Here is a 12,027-nt window from a genome sequence, read left to right as displayed (position 1 = left end):
TGGCTTCGCCGCGATGGGATTCCCAAACTGCGGTGGGGCTATAGATGGAACTCACATCCCTATCCTGGGACCGGACCACCAGGCCAGCCAGTACATTAACGGAAAGGGCTACTTTTCAATGGTGCTGCAAGCACTGGTGGACCATAGGGGACGTTTTACAAACATCAACGTCGGATGGCCGGGCAAGGTTCATGACGCTTGTGTTTTCAGGAACTCTGGTCTGTTTAGACGGCTGCAGGAAGATATTTACTTCCCGGACCACAAAATAACTGTTGGGGATGTGGAGATGCCGACAGTGATCCTCGGGGACCCAGCCTACCCGCTAATGCCCTGGCTCATGAAGCCCTATACAGGTGCCCTGGACACTGAAAAAGAACTCTTCAACTACCGGCTGAGCAAGTGCAGAATGGTGGTGGAGTGTGCTTTTGGACGTCTCAAGGGGAGATGGAGAAGCTTACTGACTCGCTCTGATCTCAGCGAAACCAATATCCCCATTGTTATTGCAGCTTGCTGTGTGCTCCACAATCTCTGTGAGAGCAAGGGGGAGACCTTTATGGCGGGGTGGGAGGTTGAGGCAAATAGCCTGGCTGCTGATTACGCCCAGCCAGACAGCCGTGCGATTAGAAGAGCCCAGCGGGACGCGCTGTGCATCCGGGAGGCTTTGAAAGCTAGGTTTCTCAGTGATCAGGGTAACCTGTGACTATTAAGTTTGTTTACAGAGAAGCTGAACCTGCCCCCGTTTCTTTACCCAGTTAATGTTCACTATCCTCTCCAGTTACATACCCCGTTCCCCCCCGTTCCCTCCCTTCCAACACAGGTTTAAAAATAAAATAATTGGAAATTTGTTAATGAACACCGTTTTCTTTATTACGGTTTTCGCAGTAAAGTGTTGAAACTGGGACGCAGACTGTGGTGGGGAGCGGGTGTAGTGTAGTGATGCAAAGGACGGTTCTAAACTCGAGGAATGACAGGCTCCTGCTCCTAGAGCGGTCCGCACTGGTGGACTGGTTGTTTCAACGGAGTCTGCCACCCCTCCTGTTCGGGACTCTGTGTGTGGGGGCTATGTGACTTTGTGGCAGGGGGAGGATGGTTACAGATCCCCTGCTGCGTGGCTCTATGATCCAGGATAAGGACCGCTGCATAAGATCTCTAACCGCCCTCCCCCGCCACAAAGTCACATAGCCCCCCCCACAGACTATGAAAACCACCTCCCAGAATGACCAGGGTGCCTAGTGACTGCAATGTGTGTGTGACCTGCTGCTGAACCTGCCCCCGTGTCTGTACTCTGGTAAAGGTGACTGTCCTGTCCAATTACCAACCCCCTTTCCCCCCTTCAAACACACTCTCCTCTAAAAGAACATGATGGAAACAGTAATTCACAGAAACGTATTTTTTATTAGCAACAACACGGTTAGGGGATAAAACTGGGGCGGGGGCTTGGGTGAGGCGGGAAGGAAAGGACTTATCAAATTTTGGGGAATGAGAGCCTTCTGCTACTTGAGCAGTCTGCAGGGGTGGAGTGAGAGTTTTCACGGCCTCTGTCGCCCCTCCTTCTTGGGACTTTGGGTGAGGGGGGTATGGGACTTTGTGGCGGGGGAGGGCGGTTACAGATAGACTGCAGCGGGGCTCGGTCCTCCTGCCTCCGGTCCTGCAGAACGTCCACAAGGCGCCGGAGCATGTCCGTTTGCTCCCTCATTAGTCCAAGCAGCGTTTGAGTTGCCTGCTGGTCTTCCTGCCGCCACCTCTCCTCCCGTTCGCTGTGTGCTCGCTGGTATTGTGACATGTTCTCCCTCCACTGGGTCTGCTGGGCCGCCTCGGCTCGGGAGCAGCCCATAAGATCTGAGAACATGTCATCCCATGTCCTTTTCTTTCTGCGCCTAATCTGCGCAAGCCTCTGGGAGGGTGATGCCAGGGTAGGTCGGGAGACAGTCGCAGCTGTGGGATGGGAAAAAGGGAGTGAATTCCTCAGAAAGATAATTTTTTTTTGTGAACAAAGAACATCGTCTTTCTCTGTGAACAAGACCATGCACAGCACCTATCACATGCGCACTCAGGACAAGGTCGAATTTTCAGCCTTCGCATTCAGTGCCTGGGGTCTTGCAGTGCAGATCAGACAAGCGGGGCAGGACAGCGGAATTTGGGTAGCAGGCTGACATGGTAAGCCGTAGACTTGTGGCTGCTTAAAACTTAAATTATAGCACTGCCCTTCTTTCACGTTCAAAGCAATGCTCCTAGCGTTGGCCAGTTCCTGCTGCCGGCAATCCGGCAAGCATGAACTCTGCCCCTGTCCCACCCCCTCGCGGCTGTCCCCGGGAAAGATCCCTGTATGCTGCCCCTCTCCCACCTCCACCGCGTGGCTGTAAACCGCCGGTTACAGTTCTGTAAAGGAACTGGCAAGCAGTCCCAATACTAACATTCCCCTAATTCAAAGCGGGTCACCATGAGCGACATCACTCTGATGAGGATTTCTGAGACCGAAAAAGAACGCATGCTTCGTGAAAGCCTGCAAAAACCAGGGCCGTATGCCGCCATGCTCTGCAAGGCAATGATCCCGGAGTACTTGATGCTAACCTGGCGCGGAAACATTTCCTACTACAGAGGACACAATAAGGCCGCTCTCCCAAGGAACCTCATGCAAAGGCTTTCCAATTACCTCCAGGAGAGCTTCGTGGAGATATCCCATGAGGATTTCAGCTCTATCCCCGGACATATAGACCGTATTTTACTGTAGCTGCACTGGCAAGGACTAAACAGTAGAGCACCTAGGGCAAACCAATCATGATAAACCGGACATTGTTAGATTTTTTTGCAGTAGTTGCACTGCCAAGGACTAAAACGTTAAGCGCCTAGGGCAAACTAATCATGAAAAACCCACTGTTAATATTCCTGTTCTGTTCAAAATAAATGTTTACATGTTTAAAACACTTACCGACTGATCCTTCCCCTGATTCTGGGTACGGGTTAACGCCTGGGGACGGTTGGTAGGGGATCTCTGTGAGGGTGATGAAGAGATTCTGGCTGTCTGGGAAATCAGCGTTGTAAGCGCTGTCGACTGCCTCGTCCTCCTCATCTCCTTCCTCATCTTCCCCGTCCGCTAACATCTCCGAGGAAGCGGCCGTCGACAATATCCCATCCTCAGAATCCACGGTCAGTGGTGGGGTAGTGGTGGTGGCCGCACCTAGAATGGAATGCAGTGCCTCGTAAAAACGGCATGTCTGGGGCTGGGATCCGGAGCGTCCATTTGCCTCTTTGGTCTTCTGGTACCCTTGTCTCAGCTCCTTGATTTTCACGCAGCACTGCGTTGCATCCCGGCTGTATCCTCTTTCTGTCATGGCTTTTGAGATCTTATCGTAGATCTTTGCATTCCGTCTTTTCGATCGCAGCTCCGAAAGCACGGACTCATCGCCCCACACAGCGATCAGATCCAAGACTTCCCGATCAGTCCATGCTGGGGCCCTCTTTCTATTCTGAGATTGCATGGCCATCTCTGCTGGAGAGCTCTGCATCGTTGCCAGTGCTGCTGAGCTCGCCACGATGTCCAAACAGGAAATGAGATTCAAACTGCCCAGACAGGAAAAGGAATTCAAATTTTCCCAGGGCTTTTCCTGTGTGGCTGGTCAGAGCACCCGAGCTCGGACTGCTGTCCAGAGCGTCAACAGAGTGGTGCACTGTGGGATAGCTCCCGGAGCTATTAGCGTCGATTTCCATCCACACCTACCCTAATTCGACATGGCCATGTCGAATTTAGCGCTACTCCCCTCGTCGGGGAGGAGTACAGAAATCGATTTAAAGAGACCTCTATGTCGAACTAAAAAGCTTCGTTGTGTGGACGGGTGCAGAGTTAATTCGATTTAACGCTGCTAAATTTGAAAAAACCTCCTAGTGTAGACCAGGCCTTAGAATCTAAAATCTAAAGGTTTATTCATAAAAGGAAAAAGATAGAGATGAGAGTTGGAATTGGTTAAATGGAATCAATTACATACAGTAATGGCAAAGTTCTTGGTTCAGGCTTGCAGCAGCGATAGAATAAACTGCAGGTTCAAATCAAGTCTCTGGAATACATCCCTAGCTGGGATGGGTCCTCAGTCCTTTGTTCAGAGCTTCAGTTTGTAGCAGAGTCCCTCCAGAGGTACGAAGCAGGATTGAAGACAAAATGGAGATGAGGCATCAGCCTTATATAGTCTTTTCCAGGTGTAAGAACACCTCTTTGTTCTTACTGTGGAAAATTACAGCAAGATGGAGTCTGGAGTCACATGGGCCAGTTCCTGCATACTTTGCTGAGTCTGAAGGCATATTTGCCTTCTCTCAATGGGTCCATTGTATAGCTGATGGTCCTTAATGGGCCATCAAGCAGGCTAGGCAGAGCTAATCCCAGCTTGTCTGGGATGTCACCCAGAAGCATAGCATAAGTTTGCCAAACAGACAGTATAGAGCCAATATTCATAACTTCAACTACAAAACTGATACACACATATAGACAGCATAATCATAACCAGTAAATCATAACCTTGTCTTAGAGACCCCATTTGACCCCCTTTATACAAGATTTGGGTGCCACTACAGGACCTTGGTTGCAACAATGATCTATATGGTCCCAGTTTATGTCAATAATGTCACAGGGGGAGGGTGGTTATACAGGGGCTGCAGTGGCAGTCTGTGATCCTGCTGCCGTTCCTGAAGCTCCACCAGACGCCGGAGCATGTCTGTTTGCTCACGCAGCAGCCCCAGCGTTGCATCCTGCCTCCTCTGATCTTCCTGCCGCCACCTCTCATCTCGAGCGTCCCTTCTTTCCTCACATTGGTCCCTTCTGTCCTAACGTTGGTCCCTCCTGTCCTCACGTTCCCTGGCATCTTTCCTATACTTTGAAACTCTGTCCTTCCACTCATTCAGATGAGCTCTTTCATTGCGAGTGGATTCCATGATTTCCGAGAACATCTCGTCTCACGTCCTCTTTTTCCGATGCCTTATCTGAGATAGCCTTCGGGATGGAGGAGGGAGGCTTGAAAAATTTGCAGCTGCTGGAGGGAGGGAAAAAAGGAGAGAAGTTTTTAAAATGATACATTTTACAGAACAATGCTTATACTCTTTCACGGTGAACAACACTATTCACATTACATAGCACATGTGATTTCTGTGCAAGGTCGCATTTTGCCTCTTAATATTGAGTGGCTATGGCTTTGCTGCTAGAGATCACAGACGCAGGTCCAGGCAACAGAATTCCGCTTGCATGCGGCCATGGTAAGCCATTGTCTTTCGGCTTCTGCGCCCTCCTTTCCCACATACCAAGCAAAGCTCGTTGAGTGCTGCGGTTTTCCTGTTAACCTTCAGCAGCAGAAAACAAACTAACCCCCCCATCCAATTCTCTGGGATGATCGCTTTATCCCTCCCCCCACCGCGTGGCTGGTATCAGGGAAGATCCCTGCTAGCCACACGTGAAAAGCTCAGCGCCAATTCCCCGCCCCCCGCGCTTGGCTTACTACAGGGAAGGATTTCTTTTCAGCCACAGGCAAACAGCCCAGTAGGAACGGCCACCTCTGTCCCCTTAATTAAATTCCCGTATTTCAACCAGGTTACCATGAGCGATATCACTCTTCTGAGGATTACACAGCAAGATAAAGAATGGATGTTGCTTGAATACCAGCAAACACCGGGACCATACGCTGCCAGGCTTTATCATGCAATGATACCAGATTACTTGCTACTAGCATGGCGTGGTCAAGTGTCCTACCATGGAGGACGGAATAAGGCTGCACTGCCCAGAAACCTTCTGCAAAGGCTTTTGGAGTACCTCCAGGAGAGCTTCGTGGAGATGTCCCTGGAGGATTTCCGCTCTATCCCCAGACACGTTAACAGACTTTTCCAGTAGCTGTACTGGCCGCAAATGCATCCCAAGTCCTCAGGGCAAATTAATCATTAAAAAACGCTTGCTTTTAAACCATGTTTTATATTTTAAAAAGTAAATTCACCTGAGGTCCCTTCCATGGGGTCATGGTCTTGGGTACTGGCTTGGGAGGGTACTTCAGTCAGGCTGAGAAAAAGATCCTGGCTGTTGGGGAGAACAGAGTGCTGTGTGCTCTCCGCAATCTCGTCCTCCTCCTCCTCCTCTTCCCCGTCCACAGAATCCTCAGGTGTGGCTGATGAGATTACCTCAGCCTTGGAATCCACGGTCAGAGGTGGGGTAGTGGTGGCGGCCCCCCCTAGAATTGCATGCAGCTAAGCGTAGAAGCGGCATGTCTGCGCCTCTGACCCGGAGCGACCGTTTGCCTCCTTTGTTTTCTGATAGGCTTGTCTGAGCTCCTTGACTTTCATGCAGCACTGCTCTGAGTCCCTATTGTGGCCTCTCTCCATCATGCCCTTGGAGATTTTTTCAAAAGTTTTGGCATTTCGTCTTTTCGAACAAAGTTCTGCTAGCACTGAATCCTCTCCCCATATAGCGATCAGATCCAGTACCTCCCGTACGGTCCATGCTGGTGCTCTTTTTCGATTATCGGCCTGCATGGTTACCTGTGCTGATGAGCTCTCTGTGGTCACCTGTGCTCTCCTGTGCTGGGCAAACAGGAAATGAAATTCAAATGTTTGCGGGGCTTTTCCTGTCTACCTGAGTTCAGATTGCTGTCCAGAGCGGTCACAATGGTGCACTGTGGGATAACTCCCAGAGGCCAATACCATCGAATTGCGGCCACACTAACCCTAATTCGAAATGACAATATCGATTTCGGCGCTACTCCGCTCATCGGGGAGGAGTACAGAAATCAATTTTAAGAGCCCTTTATTTCGAAAGAAATGGCTTCGTTGTGTGGATGGGTGCAGGGTTAATTCGATTTAACGCTGCTACATTCAAATTAAACTCATAGTGTAGAACAGGCCAAAGATTTTTTTAAAAAAAATCACATATGCTAATTCCCACATAGTGATTTTTGCACCATATTCACCGTGGTCTCTCAGCTCCACCAGATGAGTTGCCTGCTTCTGCCTTTTGCTGCTCACCTTCTTTGGGGTCAGTCCTGTAATCTTTTCTATCCACTCCTTTCCTTTTGAGTCGTAGGAGTGTGTGTCCCTCTAGCCAGGAATGTTCATCAGCTCCAGATGGGGGAGAGAGGTTTGATCCCAACAAGCTACACTGAGGCAAAAACTACCTGTGCCTCACATCCACTAGGAATGTACATGGCGTTGGCTGCTCAAGTTAGTGATCTTGGTGTAAAAAGACAATTCTAGTTGTAGAGCAGATGCAGCCCAGGTGCAGTGGTTGGCATTAGGTTCCCCCTTGACCTGACCTAAACAAACCCTGAGCCTCACGGTTATACTGTTCCCCCATTTCAAAGCAATTGTTAGTCATCAAGTTCCCCCTTCGGGAACAAATTGTTTCATTCCCAGTTGCTCGGATGTTGCTTCAGGTTGTGCTGCAGAGCAGATATTTTTACTACCATTTTCCTCACTTAAAATATATTGAACTATAACAAAGAGCAGGAACAGGGCAGGGATAGGGGAAAATTGTCATTTCACCCTCTGTAACAACAGAAGAAGATAGGGTAAGTCAGAGGGATTCCCTTATTCCCCATCACCATCCCAATCCCCCCTGTTGTTCAATTGGTTAGGTCAATATTTTTGCTAAAGGGCTGGCAAGAGGATTCCCTAGTAAATGACTTGGAACTAAGCAAAATACCCATGCATTGGGCTCCCAAAGCAGTTGTGGCACGGGCTCTGCAGGAGGTCGCTCCTGAAGATATCTCCTTCCTAATCAGGTGCATGTTGCCTATTATTTGGGAAATGCAATCCCTATCTAGGTAGAGATGGGGGAAATGCAAGTGACATTTCTCTTCAGCTCACTCCTGGGAGATGCTGCAAATATGTAGAAAATGAAATCCATATTGAATGTGATATAGCTGCAGAAAGATACCTATTTTTAATAGATACCTGACATTTGGTGTCTTACAGGGATTCTAAGCAGCACCTGAATTTAGTCCCTAATTTAAATCTGTGCCACCAGATTAAAGAAATAAAAGGGCATAGTTGAGTGAGTTATACCTCACTATCGCTACTGATACGTTGTGTGGTTGGTGAAGAATTCTACGCCAGAGAAGTGTTAAATTACTCCAAGTACGGTGAAAGATTTGACAAGAACTCAGGTAGAAATTGCAGGTACTGGTGGTTGATTTTCACCTCAGAGATGGAAGCTATGGTGACCTGTGGCCCAGGTAAACTATTTTTAGAACCCTGCTCCCTAGTTAAGTGGCATTGGTCACACACCTGAAGGATGCCATGATTAAATTGGGCACAACTGTCTTTTACCATTTGGATCCAAAGTTTCATTAATCATAGAGAGAAACAGCTGATTCCTTCAGAGCCATTCTATGCCTCTGGGTCCGAATCTGGCTGCCTTGTTGGACAAGAAGCACTTCCATGCTGGGCAAATGATGGTAGCCAATGAGGGAATGTATCAGATTCCAAGTTCAGACTGCAGGATACATGAATGCTGAGTTCAGAGTCTTTGGTTTGGTCTCTTAGATTTGCTATTAAGTCTAATGCATTTGTATCAGTTCTCCTTCTGCTGCTACTTTGAAAGATTAGAACGTGTGAAAATAGAGCACAGGTGGTTTTTCTCATGATGCAGCCTTCCCATGTAGTGTGAGACCCCTTCCACCCACACTTCTGGGAGAAGACCCAGGGAGAAATGAACTCACAGAAATGGAAGGCTCCTAAGTTATTGTAGAATGTGACTTCACACAAAGCTCATTGGGTGGAAATCGGAATTAAGAGAAAACTGCCCTATCAGTTTATATTTTGTAATCGTTAAATAAGTTGGTACCAGCGACAATTGAAATTAAATAACAATGAAGTTATCTAGTGTAACGGAAGAGGCTGATTATGTGATAACTTTCAGTGTTACACTATAATTCAGGTTTTCTTCCAGTTCTCTCCCTGCCCCCTCCTACTACATAGGAAATGGAGGCTAATCCTGAAATTAAAACCTCACTCCAAAGGAATTAGCATGGGGGAATATGTGAGAGAAATAGCATGTATCAGAATAGAGACCCAGTATAGACTGTAATTATTTCTATTTCAAATTGAATTTATTTTGATAAATTTTAAATCTTCTGTTAAGAGGAAAATTACTTGAGACAAGATTTGGAACCTTTTACCCAGTTAGAGGGTAACAGTCACAGAGTTCTCCAGGTCTCTTGTTTGCAAAGCAAAGATGTCACATCAGGCAGGAGATGTCCAAATCTAAAATGGTGATGGATGTGTGATGGTAGCTTTTCTGGGTTGGTTTTTAGGGGTTTGGTTTTTTAATGTAATTTTTGTTTTGTTTTTGCAACCAGTTATTTTTATAGGTCCTGAGGCCCCTTTTCCTTTTGAGCACAGCTGTTTAACCCTCAGGCCTGGCTCTGGAAACCTCCCCAAAACTGGCCTTGTGTTTCTTTCATGTTTGATATCTTTGGGGTTCGCACATCCACACTACATGCGGTTCACAGCAACAGATACTTTGAGAAAGCTGCTGGGTTAAGCGGGCCTTTTCCAAACTGACATTGGCCCAAAGTCTGCCTCAATTCAGCTGGATTGGCACACGTCTGTATCAAAGGAGTGGTTCACACCTGATTTGTCCTGAGACCTCGGGGGAGGGGTAGTAAGATAGCATAAGGAGGAATTGACAACAATAAAGTTAAAGGTAAGGGTGAAAGACCCTCACCTTGCAGGTCAACAAGCCTGTTCTGTTCATTCCCTCTGACGCCTCTGGCACTGGTCACTCTCAGGCAGCACGCTGGGCTAGATGGATGATTGTGGCTTTCCTCATCTGAAAGCTCTGCAGCCACTGTTTGTCATCCCAGATGTGCATGACAATGTGATCCCACCACTCAGTGCTTGTTTCCCGAGCCCAAAAGCAGCGTTCCACTGTGGTCAGCACCTCCGTGAATGCCACAAGCAATCTCGTGTCGTAGCTACTGCGTGTGGCGAGATCAATATCGAACTCCTCTTGCCTTTGTAGTTTAAGGAATAACTCCACTGCCACTCGTGACGTGTAGCATATTGGTCAACAGTGGTCAACATCCATTCCTGTAGTACGAAGAGGCAGAATGCGCAGTACACCAACCATTGAAAGATGGCGCCAAATGTGGATGTAGGCGCAGGGATTGCTGGCATGTGAAGCAATGCCTCATGGGACATTGGGACAGGACTCAGGATGTCCTGTGACCCCCTCTGCCTTCTCACAACTCTGAGCAGCAGAAGAGGAAGCGATGCACGGTGGGGTGAACACCACTGCAAGTGCCGCAAGTGTGAACACGCTATTGCACAGGCAGCTGACAGTGTGAACACACAATAGCGGTTTCCCTTCACCGCTCTGTGAGCGGCACTGAACTCCCAGCGCTGTAACTCTGCCAGTAAAGACATAGCCTCAGACAGACTGACTGCCAGGATCCTGGGACTGATCCCTCTGGGGAATGAAGCACAATGTCAACAAAACCCTGCGAGTCCAAAGTGCTGGACCATCTATGCCATTACCTGGTTCCTAAACTGCAGCTACAGTTCCTACTCCAGGTGAATCCAAAGACTGAGAGGTGCAGAGATCCAACCCCTTATCATCTTAGAAATGCTTTGTTCCTTTTTCTATTCTGTGTCTGTTTCTTTTTATGAACTTGGAGACCTCCCAGCCTTTCTGTTACATTGGGGTGTAACAGTGCGGCTCTCTCTGTGTGTGTGAACACCTCTGAAATCTACAAAGGGAAGATGCTAGGAAGAATAGTTCCCCAAATCTTAATAGCCTTAAAACTCTGCCCTATGAAATGACTGAATGCATGCTCCTCACCTATGGAAGCATTGCAAGGCATTGAGCTGTCAGATATGTATTGTTCAGCGAGAGCTATTGGAACTTCTTTTACTAATGTCTCTCTAAGGTCTGTATGTGTTCTGGGGTGAGAGGGCAAGGAGAAGTGTTAGCTACACAATAGTGACATCTAAGGAGAAAACTGTAATTGGTTGTAGGCTAAATGTAAGCAATAATTTGGTTTTGGTGTTGAGATATTCAGCTGGCTAAATCTGGGTTGCACTGCCTGGGTAAAAAGCTCTGATTGGGGTTTCGGCATCACTAAATATGCACCTGCCTTCTTGGGTTGCTCTTTTAGGGTTTATAAGGGTTGATTTTCTGCTGTACTAATCTGATGGTTTGACTAAATTGATGACTGGATTCAAGTGCAATATCGTTAACTCGTTGAGTTACTGATTTGACCTGAACTTTATCATTGTATTGTTTAACCCTTAGCTGAGTGGTGTCTATAGCAGTGGTTCACAAACTTTAACAGCCCGCCAACCCCTTTCTCTAAATTGTGAAATCTCATGAACCCCCTCCTAAAAATGAATATTTCCAGGGTTTTAAATTTAAATTTCCTCAGTGTGATGGATGTGCTTGCTTTGCTCTGCATAGCTCTTTGAAGTCTGGAACCTTTGGAGAAAGATAAAGTCTCAGGTCTGGTTCGGCATCAAGTCTGTTTCTGTATTTCGTTTTCAGATGTGCATACGAGGAAAAGGCTTTCTCGCATAAGTATGTTGTTGAAAATGGTAACAAAACTGCAGCAGCTTTTTCTGCCAGAAGGGGGTACTCGTTTCTTAAACTCAGCCAAGAGTTGATCGATGACAGATTTCTGAAACTCCTTTTCAGTTCGTAATAACAGGAGATCTCAATCATTTTCTCTTTTTCCTCAGTGTTCAATATCTGTGTTGAGAAAGTGGTATCGTCAAAAGGGTTGCGAATCCAGTCATTATCGCTGATATAGATGGAAAGTAATCCCTGAAAGTTGTGCAAAGTCCTTTTAGGTGTGCAGTTATATTGGTTTTAGTGCACTGATCCAACTGAAGTTTATGTTCTGCCAGGAAGTCATGAAGATGAATGAAACACTGTTTGATTGTTTTCCAAACAACTTTCCGAGAACTGCAACTTCTTTATCATGGATTCAACTCGGTCTTGCACATTGAAAACTGTTATATTGAGACCTTGAAGAGAGAAATGTAGGTCATTAATTCTTGAGAAAATAT

Source organism: Emys orbicularis, chromosome 15 (assembly GCF_028017835.1).
Source record: "Emys orbicularis isolate rEmyOrb1 chromosome 15, rEmyOrb1.hap1, whole genome shotgun sequence".
Classification (NCBI taxonomy): domain Eukaryota; kingdom Metazoa; phylum Chordata; order Testudines; family Emydidae; genus Emys; species Emys orbicularis.
This window is presented reverse-complemented; position numbering follows the sequence as displayed.